The sequence below is a fragment of the Hemicordylus capensis genome, chromosome 1 (genome assembly GCF_027244095.1).
Source record: "Hemicordylus capensis ecotype Gifberg chromosome 1, rHemCap1.1.pri, whole genome shotgun sequence".
In the NCBI taxonomy this organism is placed as follows: domain Eukaryota; kingdom Metazoa; phylum Chordata; class Lepidosauria; order Squamata; family Cordylidae; genus Hemicordylus; species Hemicordylus capensis.
Genome location: NC_069657.1, coordinates 212,088,036 through 212,105,184, shown reverse-complemented (window position 1 = coordinate 212,105,184; position 17,149 = coordinate 212,088,036). Strand labels below are relative to the sequence as shown.

Sequence of the window (17,149 nt, the reverse complement as noted above, 5' to 3'; positions counted from 1 at the left end):
TGATGCCTTTCAGCATCTTCCTATATTGCTGCTGCCCGATATAGTACCAGCGGGGATTTGAACTGGCAACCTTCGGCTTGTCAGTCAAGCATTTCCCCGCTGTGCCACTAGGATGTAGCCAACTGTAAATCCCAAGCAAACCTCTAACACTCTTTCACTGCACATGACAACCTGTCAGTGTATAGATCTCCATAGTGCTAACATCTATAGCTGTAAACCTCAACTACATGCCAGTCTTCTGAGCAACCATATAATTACTGAACCAAATAAATCTTTCGAGTTCTTCTCATTTAAGAGTTTCAACACATATGTTTCAAATTATTTTGCCAGGATGTCAGCAAGGCTATGCATTGCACTTTAAAAAAATAAAAATGAAAAGGGGGCTTGTTGTAAAGTATTCGTGTAAAAGGCAGCCATATTAGTCTTCTACCACATCAAGAAGAAAACCTCCCCACAACCACCGAGTTTCTTCCAGATGAAACTTAAGTATTGGAACAACTTGACTCTAGAGGACTACCTATTTAAAGTCGCTCCATACTGAACAGGCACATTTTCTCTCTGCAAAAAACATTTTAGATATGCAAGAAATCAATCACTTTTCCTCAGTTTTTATTTACCACCTTCCCCACACTACTGTCTTTAAAACCTATAAGCAGGCATCCACTTGCCAGGTTGCCAATGGCAAGTGCCCCCAGCCCTCTGGCAAGCAGGGCACTCCACCTCGCACAGATCTCCTCCCTAGAGGTCTCATTTCCAATACTATTTTTGAGAATAGAAGACATCACTTTTGAGCAATAGGAGAGAGCTTGCACTACTCTTTATCCTCTTCTTATCCCATCCTGCCCCGAGTATCAGGGATTTTCCAATTCATTTTATATTTACACATCTCCACAAAATCAACTTGCACTGTGCTTTCTTGACCAACTCTGACCCACTTTCTCAAACATTGTTCCTCTAATAGAGAGAGCCATCTTCAGAATTAAAACATTTGTCCAAAGGCAACCTTTGGATTGGACCTCCAGGCGGAAGTCCAGGCCTCCACACTGGGGGCGGGAGTAGGTGGCAAAAATGTCTCACCAGGGGCTGGGGTGGCCATGCTACTGGCCCAGAGCATGCAATGCTGAGGGTGGCTGTGGCCAGCCTGCAGCCTGCCCGCCCACCAATCTCCTCTCATCCCTTGCTGGGGCGGGGGCCCTCAGGGCCAAGAGGACCTGCCTTCGGCCCGCCGGTGGCTGGCCACCTCCATGGCAGCAGTGGACCTGGGCTGGGCAGACCTTCGTCCCAGGCCTCTCTAGGAGTTTCCTCTCTCTCCTTTTAACCTTCCACCTGCCTCTGCCCTCCGGATCCCCTTCAGCCTTGCCATGCAAAAGTGAGAATGCAGTGCAGACAAGGCGTATACTGGACGAGATGGGAGGGAGCTTTTCCCACTCCAGAAAAGCCCCCACGGCTTTGCCAACACTGTTGTTCCTCCTAAGATGCCCGCTGCCTTTATCCCCGGCTTTTCTCTCTCTCCCCCCCCCAGACCCAACAGCACATGGGAAAGTTAACTGAGGATCCCTTCCCGGAACAGCCAGCCACCCTCCAAAGGAGGACAGCATCCTGGATCTATCGAAGCCCCACTTCCAGCCTCTCCACTTGGGCAGGGGGAGCTTGGAGAAGCTGGAGGGGTCCATGTGCACGGAACATGCCTGAGGGAGACTGCGAGCTCCTCGTTGTCTGAGTGAGCCACACAGAGCTCTCCTTCCATGCTGCCCTGCATGTGTCGGGCAGATGATCCCAAACTTGCCACCATCTAGACATTGCCTCTAATTTACATTTCCTTCCATGTTATCATGCAAAGATTCAACTTTGATGGGCTTGGTGTTTGTTTTTAATGGACCAGTGCAGTGGTTTTTGAATTTTTTGTTTTTGTTTTTATTTATTGCATTTCTATACCGCCCAAAACTTGTGTCTCTGAATGCACATGTCGACTTTCCTGATTCCTCCCCACTCGCTGGGGCTTGTTTCCTCCGCCATGTTCTTCACACACCCCATCCCCACCCCCACCTGTTGAAAAGTTGCTTCCTGCCTCAGAGCCGTGTTTCTTCCCCACCCACTCCCACTTGCTTTGGGGCTCCAAACAGAGGGGGAGGGGTGGCTGGACTGTATGTGCAGGTCTGTGGGAAGTGTCCGATTCAGAATTTCCTCTAAAAATAAAAATAAAAGCTTCATACTTTTCCTGAGCATATTGTGACGTGAAAAGTCGCGCATTCAGCTAATTTAAGTAGCAGGATTGTCCATGCAAAATGTGGTATCTGCATGTCAGTAGGAAGTGCCTTATTCAGAATTTCTTCTTTAAAAAAAAAAGGTCTAACATTTCCCTAAGCATATGATGATGTGGGCTAATTTAAGTAGCTTTACTGAATCTGTGTCTGTCACTGCATATTTATGCAAATATAATGCATATCTGCATAAATACACTTGTTTTAAAACCTTGCATTCTTGTAAGTTCAGGTGCTGCTTGGGCCCTCAAGAACCCACATGTTAAAAAGTGTGTGTGTGTGTGTGTGTGTGTGTGTGTGTGTGTGTGTGTGTGTGTGAGAGAGAGAGAGAGAGAGAGAGAGAGAGAGAGAGAGAGAGAGAGAGAGAGAGAGAGAGAGAGTGTTCTCTTGTGGTGGGGGGGGGGCGGTGTCTTTAGGTCCAGGCTCCAAAACTGCTTAGGTGCACCTCTGCACTTGTCAACATTTTTTAATCCTGCCCTTCTCCAAAGCCTCAGAGGTGACATATAAAAATATTACCCTCTCCTCCTCTCCATACTACTGTTATGATACTCACTTCCCTTACAAGGATGAGAGTCTCACACGCTCAAAGTTGGGATCTATTGAGTCTCCAGTGAAAGAAGGTCTAATGTAGATATTCTCTGTCATATCATCATCATCATCGTCATCATCATCATCGAAACAGCGATGATGGTCCCTTAGTTTTAAGAATAAGTCTTTTAGAGCTTGAAAGTCAAACTAACTCCTTTTAAAATGCTCCCCCAAAACAGAAAGTAAAGTATTTTATGCATCAAGGGAAAAGGGGATGTGAAAGTTGTAACTATTTTTTAAAACAGATGGAAGAAGTATATACCCCACCTTATCTGCATAGTGTTGAGAATAGCTAACAATAAAAAGCAGTGAGTACAGTATTTAGCAAAACTAAAAGCAGTATTTGCTAAAATGGGATGTGTGCAGCCATGCACACTTCTTAAATTCTCTCTTTCCCCCTGAATGCTATTAGATCCTTCATTTTTGTGTGGAAATGCACTTTTGATTTCTAAGAACTCTTCATTCTATAGTTGCTTCTAGGGGCTTCAGTGTTTGATTTTGAAAAGTGAATGGTCTTTCTAGCATTTAGACATTGTCTTGCCAGGACACTCCTTCCAAACACAACCCTGCCCCCACTTTTTCTTCCACAGCATGTTCTCATCACTAAGCAAACAGTGTGATTTGTCCCTGCTGCTTACCCATAGCAGGTGGCTGATCTTTCTTCTACAATGCCTCCACCATCTGGAATACCCTCAATGCCTTGAGCCTAATTTCTCTTTTCAAATCCCACATTAAAGCACACTGTTCCCTTTGGGCTTGCAAGTACCAACTCTTAATGCTCTTTGAGAGGAGGGGAAAAATTAATGTATATATATGCCCATGCACCATTCTAATTCATCTTCTCTTTCATCATATCCTATAATCAGACACACAATGCTTATGCATATTTTCTCATCCGCACACATAACATAATTTACTTGTTACTTTCCTGTTCCAGCTGGATGAGCCACATTCTCAATTATTTGAAATGTTTCCTTACTGAAATGCAGCTGAACAGGTACATGTTCAGCAGTTTAAATTAAAATCAAGATGAGAACTCACCAAGATTTCATATTATTAGAAACGGAGGGGGAAATACACAAATTGCATTAAGACTCAATATGAAGAATTCTAAAATGTCACATTTATAAATATAAGATAGTCTGCTGCCACTCCTACTTCTTTCTCACACACATTGCACACTGAGGAAAAGCAAACACATAAAAACACATAATGAATTTATTTGTATTAGTTGGCATGGGATATCACTGCTCATGTCGATTTTAAGTATATAACAACTACAAATATTTATATACCTCTTTTCAACAAAAGTTTTCAAAGCGATTTACATAGAGAAATCAATCAATCAATAAAAAAAGATCCCTGTCTCTAAAGGGCTGACAATCTAAAAAGAAACGTAAGATAGACACCAGCAACAGTCACTAGAGGTACTGTGCTGGGGGTAGATAGAGCCAGTTACTTTCCCCCTGCTAAATAGAGTCACCACAAAGAGAGTCAGCTACTTTATGTAATTGGCTGATGGTGATTTCTGTGGCCCCTATGGTGTTGAGGTGTTCTTCAAGGTCTTTTGGAACTGCACCCAGGGCGCCAATTACCACTGGGATTATTTGGGTCTTTTTCTGCCACAGCCTTATTATTGTTGTTGTTGTTGTTGTTGTTGTTAGGCCTGGGCAAATCAGAGCTTCCTGCGTAGTCATCAGAACACTGCTGCAAAGGGTTGCAGTCATTTCGTGTGGTGCACATATCCTTTGCCTTTCAGCTTGAAATGGGCTACTTCAGGACTAAAACAGCAAACTCCCGAAGATGCAGAGATCTAGAAAGCACTGGCATTTGTTGTAACAGTGTAACGGGACAAACAAGTGTGCACAGTTAAGCAAACTAAACTTTAAACAGTTGATGGTCCTTTAGAAAAGAACCAGATAGGAACTAGGCAGCACAAGGCCTTATCACGCTCACCATGGTTTGTCCCCACAAGAGGCAGCCCCAAGCTGATACTACACACTGATACTCACGGGGATCTTCTGCTCCAGGGAAAGGACAGAGAGGGAAATTGCTTTTCCAGGAAAAGGTCTTGGTAAGTTTTTCATGATCCTTATAGCTGTGGTCAAAACCTTGATTGGGTTTCATATGTTAAGCCAGATGCAATAGAGTTCATCCTTTAATCTTGGACATTCATACTACCTCACAGCCCAACCCCTTTTTAAGCACAAACTGCATGGCAGGCTAATGGCCTTAGTCAGGATTAAGGAGTGCATTGGTGCCATTCTGTCCAAACTCTGGAAACATTCTACTAGATGACAAATTAATTTTGCCCCAATGGAAAGTTTCAAAACTTCCATCTCTCCTTGTAAATCAAAGAAAAATCTTTTCTGTAGGGGCAAACAAAAATACACACACAACTATTCTTCAGGTATAAAAATCTAGACAACAAATAAGATGGATCTGATGAGCTAGATATTTATTAAGGATTAGGGCTGGATGGGCTCAAGCTTCTTGGAAAACTGACTGCTTCTAGAGATTTCTTGCTGCCACTTTTATGGTTACTTTAAATAAGGCACTTAGGGCAGCAGATGGATGCCATTAGTACACTGCAAACTGAAGAAGAAGAAAATTAAAGGGCACATGTTCAGTGAAAGGGACTGGCAGCTGTTCTTAATTGCAGTTAAGTCCTCAACTACTAATTGGCATATTAGTGATTAGAGGTTATTAAGAATAAGGAGCGAACAATCATCACTATTCTAACCAAACATTAGTTTACATTTGTCCAACTCGTACAATTTTGTACAGACAGTGCTTGTCTTTGCCTATCTTTTAGGCTCAACAACTTAAAACCACTTAGCAATTTTTATTCCTAGATTACCTTATCCCTACTAAATGTCTTGCTTTACAAAACCACTTCCCAAGCTGCTTTGAATTCATCTAGGAATTCATCCACAGAAACTGCCGGGTTTTCTTTTAAAAGGGTGGGGGTGGGGTGGGGGTCCTTTACCTCGAAAAATGAATCATTCTGTCATTCTCAGAATTCAATTTAAACTCCACTAATATAAGTAGCATTTAAGTCTTCTTCAGCTTTACCAAAATTAGGAACACTTCACATTTAACATTCATGCAATTTGTGGTACAACCACAAATCAATTCAACTTTATTGTCTGAAAGATTATATATCCAACTGTCTTTATGACAAAACTCACAAAAGAGGTTATCATGAATTATCACCTAGGAAATTGGTTGCATCGTTTTCTTCAAAACATCAAACCTGAAATTAACCACTTGCCTAATCACCTGTGAAGAATTAGAATCTTATCCAAGCAACTAGATGAAAAAGCTTTACAAAAATTAATTCTTTTAGAATATATCTGTCCCGAATGAAGTAGGGTTAAAACCCAACTAATTACAGCTTGTCTGGCTGAGGGGCTGGGAAATCCCACCCCTTCCTAAAACTGTGCAGCTTAGGGTGAATAGACAGATTTTGCAATGAGCTCCACCCCCAGGCAAGACAATACTAGAGCCCACCCCTCGCTCCACCCCCAAACCACCCAGGGCTCTGCTGCTTTACCCAAAGTGCTCCTGCCTTCTTATAATTATTTCAACAGCTGGCAACCCTAGTACTGTACTTTCTAGTAGAAAGGCTGCATCGACGTAAAAGGTGCACCATTGGGGAAAAACAGCTGGAATTTTTTAAAAAATCACATCAGAAATGCCACCTCGGCATAAAGGCCGCAGCTAAAGCACCCTTGGGAGGGGGGAGAGAGCAAGAGGCAACAATGCCCCCACGCAGAGCGCAAACGGCGCTCCATGGAAAATGGAATGGGGGGGGCATGCAAACCCAGAGCCAGGAAGGCCCAACAGCGCTGTCACCACTCCTCTCCTGCTGCCTCTGTTCCTTCCAGGCCCTCTTGACCATGTGGAGCCTACTGTTGGTCAGAGGGTCCTGCTGAAATGCTACCGCATCTCCTTCCCTCGCCACTTAATTCTGGGGTAAAGGCCTCAGGCGCCCTAGAGAAACTTTTTAAAATGTATGTGCCGCGGCCTTTCTGTCAGAAAATACAGTACAAGGAGGCAGTTTAGGAACACTTTTTAATGGGCTAGTAGCCTAGTAGCTTTAAAAAAAAAGTCCTATTTGCAAGGCTACATGGAAGTGCTTGTGCTAAATTAATATGCAGACAGTACAGATCTGAATATAAGTTTAGAACTGCATTGCTTAGTCTTCAGGGCCATCTCTAGGGGTGTGTGGGGCTAGGGGAGAAGCAGCACATGCAGGCCCTCCTTAACATTGGGGAGGGGGTCCAGATCTCTCACCCCTCATTTTACTGAACTCCGACAGCAAAACCTAATCACCCATATCTTCAGTCCCCAAAGCATGCTATTCTCTTCCCCCACCATGCAAAACGTATCTTTCCTCCCCCACCCCACCCACCCCCCAAAAACCCTGAATTTGAGGGATGGTTGGTCCTCAAGAAGCAACCTCCTGGGTCTCCAGGAGCATTTCCAGACAGGGCTTTTAGCTCTCTTCTCCTCCGGAATGGAGGGTGTGCTACTGGGGAGCACTTTAGACAGATCTGGGCCTGTGGCAGCCAGCAGTCCTGCACCAGGGGTTGTGGCAGGACCCAAGGAGGAACCAGAGTCCTGGCTTTGCTCAGAGGGATCTGAGTGGGAGGGGGGCTCAGGACTCTCTTTGTGTGCTGTGGAACATTGGACCTTGCAGGCTATTTTTGCTGTCAGTGCTTTGCCCTGGCGGGAGCATCCCAAGCAGAAGGACAGGGGCTGAAGGGAGGCTTGGATCTAGCAGAGCTCAAGTTGTGCTCCCGCTCAGGTGAACCCAGAATTCTGGCCCCTCTTTCCAGCCTCTGTCCTCTTCCAGACAAGCCGCTAATAATGGGGATGGGGGCGGGAGCTGCAGGCTAGACCAACGAGCCCTGGGAGAGCACATCTCTCTCCTCCTGTTGGAAGCTGAGCCTCCCTCTGCTTCTGCGGAGCTTGTTGGACTCATTGAAAACTGCCCATTTGAAGGGGGGCAAGTTCTCGGGCAGCAGAGCAGGGAGAAAGAGTGCAGGTGGGGGAGCGCAAGAGAGTGGGGGCCGGAAGGGAAGTGCATAGCCCAAGCATCCTCTCTGAGCAGCTACTGCCCGCTGGCTGGGCAGAGGTGGCACGGGCAGGGGAAACAACAATTGCCTGCTCTGTGTACTGCTTCTGGATGGCGTGGCCATGGTGGAGTGGGGTGGGAAACTCCTGGAAGAGCTGCTGCTCCTGAAGTCTGCAGACGGAGGGAGCAGCGCAATGGGCAGGGGCTGGCTGTTTGGCCAGTGTGCACCCAGCACAGGGTCCAGGGCAACTGCACCGGTCGCCCAGCCCCAAGGACAGCCCTGAAGCTCCTCTGGTGGGCAAAATCTTCAACATAATGCACTATATTTTGAATTCTGAGAAATAATTTCTACAGCCTCTGGTTCTACTCTCTCTCTCTCTCTCTCTCTCTCTCTATATATATATATACATACATACACACACACACACACACACACACACATATATATATACACATACACACATACATACACACACACACATGTGATAAGATACACACACAAGGTAACAGAAATAGAAAAGAGACAGAGAAAAGATAGATAAAAGTAACTTTACAGTTAACATTTCTTAGACATCTCATAATTACATACATCAATCAGGCGGGTTCAGCAGCCCTCTGTTCTCCACCTTCCAAAAAAAAAAAAACCACCCACACAAAACTGCCCTTGACAAGAATCGGATAAATAAATAAATAAATAAATAAATAAATAAATAACACAGAAATACCACTTTAATTAGCCGTCTATTCGAGAATGAAAAACCAAATTTTGGATGGGGGTGTTGACCGCGTGCTAAATTGTAAATTATGAAAGGCTCCCAAATAGAAATAAATGTTTCATCTGAAGTATTCCGTAAGTAAGCAGTAACCTTAGCCATAGAGGCATATTCCCATAATTTTAATAATCACTCATGTACAGTCAGGCTTATCTGTTGTCTCCTTTTAGCAGCATATAAGATCCTGGCTGCAGTAATCATATACAGCTCCGAGTACTTGGTAGGAATATAGGATTTAGTCATGTTTAACCAAAAACAAAAACAAAACCCTCTGGAGAATAAAGGGAATTTATGTTTAAAATTTCTTGCATCTTACAGTGAATTTTTCCCCAGGATTGTTGCACTTTGCTACATGTCCACCACCTATGATAAAATGTCCCCACATGGATCTTACACTACCAAAAATCTCCAGAGTAATTACTATCCATCTTTGCAATCATCGTGGGAGTAATATACCATCAAAAATACATTTTATACCAATTTTCTCTTAAAATGTATTTCCTGTAAATTTAATGTTCACCTTCCATTGTTGCATATCAATTGTTCTACTGAAATTTTGCAACCTCTTGATAACTTAAGTACAGCCCTGCTGGATCAGGCCCAAGGCCCATCTAGTCCAGCATCCTGTTTCACACAGTGCCCCACCAGATGCCCCTGGGAGCCTACAGGCAGGAGTTGAGGGCATGCCTTCTCTCCTGCTGTTACTCCTCTGCAACTGGTACGCAGAGGCATCCTGCCTTTGAGGCTGGAGGTGGCCTATAGCCCTCTGACTAGTAGCCATTGATAGACCTCTCCTCCATGAAGTTATCCAAACCCCTCTTAAAGCCATCCAGATTGTTGGCTGTCACCACATCTTGTGGTAGATAATTCCACAAGTTGATTATGCATTGTGTGAAAAAAATACTTCCATTTGGTGATCCTAAATTTCCCAGCAATCAATTTCATGGGATGACCCCTGGTTCTAGTGTTATGTGAGAGGGAGAAGGATTTCCCTCTATCCACTTTCTCCACTCCATTATTGATTTTATAGACCTCTATCATTTCTCCCCATAGTTGTCTTTTTTTCTAAACTAAATAGCCCCAGGTGTTGTAGCCTTGCCTCATAAGCAAGGTGCTCTAGGCCCCTGATCATCTTGGTTGCCCTCTTCTGCATCTTTTCCAGTTCTACAATGTCCTTTTTTAGATATGATAACCAGAATTGTACACAGTACTCTAGGCATGGCTGCACCATAGTTAATAACTATATCATAATAACTTGATCATAAGGTCTTTTATCGGTTCTGTTTCTGAATCATATTTCAATAGCAACATATATCAATCCCAGTAAATAATTGGTATTTTTAGTAATTAATATTTCAAATTCTGTTAAGTGTTTACGTTTGCCACATTGTCTTTGTATTTATTTCTACACTATAGTACTTATTTGTAGATAATGAAACCATGAGGGCTCACTGGACCATTCTGAAGCAAGAGTCTGGATGGATTTCATTTTTGTTTTTCCTGTGGCCTTTGGTTGGGAATTATGGGTGTTGAAGTCCAATTACATCTGGGGACCCACACGTTGAGAATCCCTGTTCTAGAGTTTTCTTCTCCATGAAAAAAAAATGTTTATGATAGGTGCCAAAGGCAATAGCTCTGGACTTACCCTGTTCTTATATTTGTCCCAAACATGTAATAAACTACTTCTAATTGTATGGGATTTTATGTCATGATCTTTCCCTTATAGAACCCTCTGGTTCTATTCAAAAAACAAAATGGAGTTAACTGTCATTGTGTCTATAATCCTAGAATACTAATTAATCACAATGGATTATATGTTGATCAGTAAAGAAGAGCACAGCATACTCAGAACCATTAAAATATTCAAGCTGCATAGAAGCTTGCATACACAAGGAAGTTTAGCACACCAAACACTCATTATTTAAGAGGAATCTCTGAACATTACTAAATATCTCAGTCTTCAAAGCAGGATTGACTGCTCACTTGCTGAGCAATAAAAATTCAGGCACACAACAGGAAATGCACACAAAGTATTTTAACTATTTCTGATTCATAATCCTGACATGTGAGGAAAGGAACATTATGAACTTTAGAAAAAAAGGGAGTATTGCAAAGTATTTTTGCAGAGCTCTTCTGTTGGAGACTGTAAACTGGAATTTACTTTAGGAACCCACGCAACAGTTTTAGATTAATTTTTTGCAACAGGACAGGAATGTAACAGATGGGCCAGTTATTTGATTTGCAAAAAGGTACCGTATGCATGAATTGTTTATGGTAAATTTAGAATACAGCCCCTAATTTGGCCTCTTCTTAATTTCTCCATACACAATAAACAATTCTTCTCTCATTAAAAGGCTTTTGTTAATATACAGTCTAACAATCCCAACTAGCCCAGAGACAATGATCTATTTAGCTTTTTAAAGAAAAGATCAGCATTCCTCAAATTTTAAATTTGGTCACAGCAAAATGCTACTCAGGATCTTGTCTCAAAATCTCAGGATGTTTCAAGGAAACTTGAAGCCACTCCTCACCATGCTCACTAATTTTATATTTATGACAGCTATTACCACCATATAGTAAAACTATCTGTGGCATTTTACACAAGACAACCACCAATAATTTCAAAAGCAAACAGCTACACAAAGCGGTAAACCCCTCAGATAAAAGCAGTGTATCAGATCAACAACTGCACAGATAATACTAAGAAAGTCTTTGCCAAATAGGAAGGTTTCTGCCATGCCTTCAGCGCTGCAGGGCATGAAGCAGCCTCCAAAGAAGGGAATTCCACAAATTCAGGGACAACACAAAGTATTTGCATCACCACACCATTAAATCCACACAGATCTGAATGGCCTGAGGTGGCATTACACACAATGGATTCCACAGCCGCCACATATTCATCTGCAATACAAGTAGCTTTTCTAAAGAATGCTGCATGCACTTGGACCCTTCTGGACTAGAGATCTGCAAGTGACAACAGAGAGACATGCAGTCTGAATGAGTCCGTGTTCTCTAAAGCTATCAAGCACATTCTTATTGTTTTGAGTAGCCTGATTCAAAGGTATCTCAAGAATCACTCTGCTCCCCTGCTGCAGGTGTAGCCACAAGGTGTGCACAGGTTTACCAATTCCAACTGAAACTGTTCCTAGAGATTCCCTCCCTGCCTCCCAGTACTTTCCCCAATTTTTTTCATAACATCAGGCCATTAAAGTGTCCAGGATTGCTTTCAATAGTTGCCTAAAGATTGATGCCAATTCCTAGAGAAACCAGGCCAATCTGGGAAGTTAACAGCCCTAAGTGTGCACCAAGGACAGGGTATTTTCACTGAGGTGCACAAACCATGAAACAGCTTCCAAGAAAGTGATGCCTGGCCTGGTCACTGACCACTTCTAGGCAGGCAGTGAAGACTGTCATCCTAGCAAGGTTTTAAGGAATTTGCCCTCAGGGGGGTGTTTATCTGCTGCTATCTGTCCAACAGTGTTTTATTGCATAATGTTATGTTTTATTGTATGTTCACAGAAAGATGAGATACACATTATAACAAAATTATATCAATTAACCAAGTTGCATCTATTTGCATTTATACTCCAGTAGAGAATCTGAACACTGTTGTGTAATTCAGACTGTGTCAGCAATCCTCAGTACTGCAAACATTCTGGAAGGAAAGAAAGGTTTCACAGAGAACAGCAACTGGCTACTTTACAAAGATTTTCTCAAGACTTCTGATGCATGGACTACATTAGCCACAAAAATGCATATCAGTATTCGTATAAGAAGTATTGCTCAAGGATGAAGTTTAATAGAATAGTTCTAGCCCACTTCTTTACCATTTAGAAATATCAGTTCCTAGTAAGACAAAATTGGGCTATAACTAATATACACAAGCTGAACCATATAAGAAAAAGCATTCAGAACATCTCTAATCATTATGCAGAATGTCATTACAGGAGGCTCACAAATCTGTCACATCTTCCAGAGAAACAAATATTAATTTTGAATACAGATAACATTTTCATTTAAGAAAATGCGCCCTAATTCCTTGGGATTTCTTTTTAGATTGTGAGTCCTTTGGGGACAGGGATCTGCCATTTTTGGAAGGGTGGTATAGAAATAGAAAAAACAAAACAAACAAACAAACAAACAAACTACATAAAGTAAAGAGGCTAGGTAGCAAACAAGGAAACAGACACCATTTTGAACTCCACCAGTGGTCATCAGTACTTAAGAAAAAGGACAGATTCTTTATTTGCACTCTGCTTTCTCAGGTGTACTCACATAGGACACCATTTCCCTACATACCACTAATATCCTCTCACGTCCTTCCACAATTCATGCACTCCAAACATGAGAAGTAGTATGCAATAAACTAGACACAGAGAAGAAGATGATCCCAAGTTGAGGGGGGGGGGGACAACTAAGGAACTGAATCACTTTCCTGGTGTCTGTCCCAGGCTTATTCTCCGCTGCGTTAACTGAACATCTCATATTAGCGGTGGGGAAGGAAGTTTTTCTTGTCAGGCATCCATCCATCCATCCATCCATCCATCCAACATATTTCTATACTGCCCAAAACACAAGTTCTCTGGGCAGTTTACAAGACAATAAAACAACCAATAAGAGTTTAAAACATTTCAACAATTAAAATTTAAAAAGTTAAAACTATTAAAACACAATTAAAACAGTATCTAATTAAAAGCCTGGGTGAACAAATGCATGGCATTTGTTTCTTCTCAGCATTTTCTTCCATTCTTGTTAAGTGGAATCAGGCAGATATAGACTAGAACCACACAAGCCACCCAAAACAAGTTAGAATAGGTTTTATACATAACTATAGCAATAGGAGGGCAATATCTCTCACACCACAAAGATACTTCTTAGATTGAGACTTAGTTGAGAATAGTGGGATGCGGGATTCATTCGCTCCAACCACAACCACAACCACCAACCACAACCATGGCCAAGAGCAGAGATATCAGAATGAGGTAGAACACACCACCCTCCAAATAGCACCCAAAATTAGGAAATGTTGTTTCAAGGACTTTGGTATGAGTAGACTTAAGCAACTTTCAAAATCCAAGAAGTAATTGATATTGGCTGGATGTTGCCATCATTTCTTAAAGGCATGATGCTCTCCCAGGACAAGAGAAAGGAGCTGCAGCTTTCTAGCTGTAGTTCCCCAGTTGAAGGAGGGGAAGGGTTAACAGTAATGCATCAGAAAATGAAAAGGTTATCTGGCTGTAATGCGTACACTAGGCTGCATCAACAGTCCTATTTATCAGAGCAACAATAAGCCAGAGCCACACTAAAAGTAAAATGTGCCATCAAGTTGATTCCGACTTCTGGCACCCACAGAACACTGTGGTTTTCTTTGGTAGAATACAGGAGGGGTTTACCATTGCCTCCTCCTGCACAGTATAAGATTATGCCTTTTCAGCATCTTCCTATAACGCTGCTGCCTGATATAGTACAAGCAGGGATTCGAACCGGCAACCTTCTGCTTGTTAGTCAAGCATTTCCCCACTGCACCACTTAAGGTGATTTGGAGCCACACTAGAGAGACTTTAATAATATTATGTTCTCCCCACCCCCATAAATAGCATGTATTGGGGTCTACTGTAAATAAGGATTGCAGTGATGTAAGGACCCTGCCCTGGTCCTGAACCATCAATTGCTCACTCACTCAAAAAGGGGGAAATAAGCATGCTAGGGCCAATACTGCCCAGAGATGCAGGTTTGGGGCGGTATATAAATATGTTTATTAAACAAACAATCAAACCAACAAAATGTCGTGAATAAAGCCATGTCTAATTCAGCCCTCAGAGAGTAACATGCCACTAACCAATACTGGACAGCCAACACTGTCCAATATTGGCCAGTCAATTTGTGAGAGTAACCGGGGAGAAACACAACTTCTGTGTGAGTATAAAGAAAATAAGAGTGCTTCCAAGTTTGAATCAGCTGTAGAAGTCCCAAAGTGACTTTAAAGACCAAAGTTTGGTCTTTAACTTGTGTAATTTTAAACTCTATTAGGAGTCAAATGTATGAAAGTAGATACAATACATAATGGCTTCTTATTCATGGAGAAACTGCTACTTATGAGCCAACTCAGGATGCAGTTTTTACTGCTATGGCCCATGTTAGTTCATGAAGCCTAAACTAATTGATAGCACCTACAATTACAACGAGTGCTTGACATTTTCCAGTTGCCTGTCCAACAACCTGACAACTCCTACTTGTACAGATTAACTATGGGAACTGTCAATCAGTGTCATTATCCATACATTCAAATCCAACTTCTGCCAACTCACAGCAGGCGGGATCAGACGTAACACTTGGAACAAGCCAGGATTTCTTGAAATGTCTGAACTGAGCAATTCTGGCCTATTTATTCTAGCTAGAGTTGCAAAATAAACCAAGAACTGACACTCTGGCTAGAATAAGCCAGGATCACTTGGTTCAGGTATCACAAGCTATCCTGGCTTGCTCTAAGCCAGGATCAGAAGTAGAATCCCTCCTTCCCCTCATCCACGGAGGGGTGGGGGGAGCACAGGCTCCTGAATCAAGAAACTTGTCACATAAAGGCAGAACTTAATCTTGGTTCTGTGCTATAGCTGAACCAGCCCAATGAACCAGTTCAGACATCACACAGAATCAATATTATTACTACAATTATACACCACTTTTCAACAAAGAAATTCCCAGAAGTGGTTTACACAGAATAAATAAATAAAGTCTAGCTGGGTTGGGAACAGAGCATTTGCACCTCCAGCCAGCCCACCCACCCGCCACCACCTGCTTCCCCAGCCAGCCCGCCGCCCAGAGCCTTTTTCTTTCTCCACCCCACTCCCCACCCCACTGCTTTCTGGTCAGCCAGGCACTGCCCCCTTCTCCAGCCTGCCTCCCTTTCTGGCAGGCGGGCTTCTTCTCCCGCCATCCTCCCCCCTCCAACTTCTGGCCAGTCAGCCACTTATCCACTCACCACTTTCTGGATGGCCAGGCGGCGGCTTCTTCTCCCGTCCGCCACCCACCACCACTGCTTTCTGGCTGGCTGGCTTCTCGCTCGCCCGCCCGCCTTTCTGGCCAGCTGGGCAGGTGCCAGCTCTTTCTCTCCCCCACTAGCTTCTTCTCCCGCCCGCTAGATAGGTCTATCTAGCTCAGTATTGTCTTCACAGACTGGCAGCGGCTTCTCTAAGGTTGCAGGCAGGAATCTCTCTCAACCCTATCTTGGGGAAGTCAGGGAGGGAACTTGGAACCTAGATGCTCTTCCCAGAGTGGCTCCATCCCCTGAGGGGAAGATCTTACAGTGCTCACATTTCTAGTCTCCCATTCATATGCAACCAGGGCGGACCTTGCTTAGCTAAGGGGACAAGTCATGCTTGCTACCACAAGACCAGCTCTCCTCTTCTACTTCTAGAATTTGCTACGAACAAGCCAAGATCTGTACTGATATTCAAACAGACTGATCTTGGCTTGTACTAACCACAGAAGTAGAATTCCCCCCACTCATGTGCAGGGAGGTACATGTTCTTGAGGCTGATGAATGGCATGTGATACCAAGGTTTAATATCAACTCTGCACAACATTTAGACTAACCCACCGTGGCTAATTTTGCAATGGCTTCATCCTAGCATAGTGAGCCTCCCTTCCATTGCTATATTTTAGTCTGTCTGAAGAGACCCTCTTAGTAGTACTATCAATGAGCTCAAGTATGTCCTAATGCAAGTCCAAGTATGTCCTAATGCAAGTATGTCCTAATACACAATTATCTCTACTGCTGAAATCAATAGGACTTAAAAGAGCTTCACTTTGGCTGGATCGGGCCCCAAATTAATTCTATTCTTACAAAAAGCAAGAATGCAGTGCATAACACAAAGCAGCAAATCCCACTGAATTAACCTCCCATCTAGGAAAAAATGTGCTGGTTTTTCAGTGTGCAGCCAATGGCTTTGTGATGAGGGCATATTCCGCATACTTCAAACTTAGTTCTAACAAAGCATTTTGGTAGTGAAAAAGAATTCTATATCAAAATATAAGTTATGAAGGAAAAAAGGCAAATAGACACAATTTGACATGACAAATAATGCTTTTATTGGACATAACTGCTGTATACCATGCTTAGACTTGTCACAAAGAATCTGCCATAACTAAGAGTTCCCTGGCAAAGGATCCATTCCAGGACACAGTTGATCTATTTTCTAGTGAGGCAAATACATTGCTTAGGATTCCTTGGTTTGTGTGTGCAGTGATGCTTATATAGCATACATATCGTAGTATTTCACTGCTCTATAAAATAGATTAAGAGTTTCCACTGCAGAAATCATCCTATGTCAGTAAACTGATAATTTGATTATGCCTATCAGAAAGAAACATACTGAACTAAGACTAGAGTAAGAGACATCCAACTAAGCTACTTTCTGGAGTGACTAACACTTAAATGGGTGAAA

At 42.8% G+C, this 17,149-nt stretch overlaps 1 protein-coding gene across 6 annotated transcripts in view; it reads right to left on the bottom strand.

Annotated features, from left to right (window-relative positions):
• The window catches only part of MYO1B (myosin IB), a 170,127-nt gene that overhangs the window by 91,628 nt on the left and 61,350 nt on the right, over positions 1-17,149 (bottom strand). The window contains exon 1 of one of the 6 annotated variants that reach the window (XM_053273779.1): positions 1,078-1,271. The exons of the other annotated variants lie outside the window; for them this stretch is intronic. The gene's annotated coding sequence lies outside the window, so the exon portion shown is untranslated. Of the gene's footprint in view, positions 1-1,077; positions 1,272-17,149 lie in introns of those variants that run through there. 6 annotated transcript variants of the gene reach the window in all.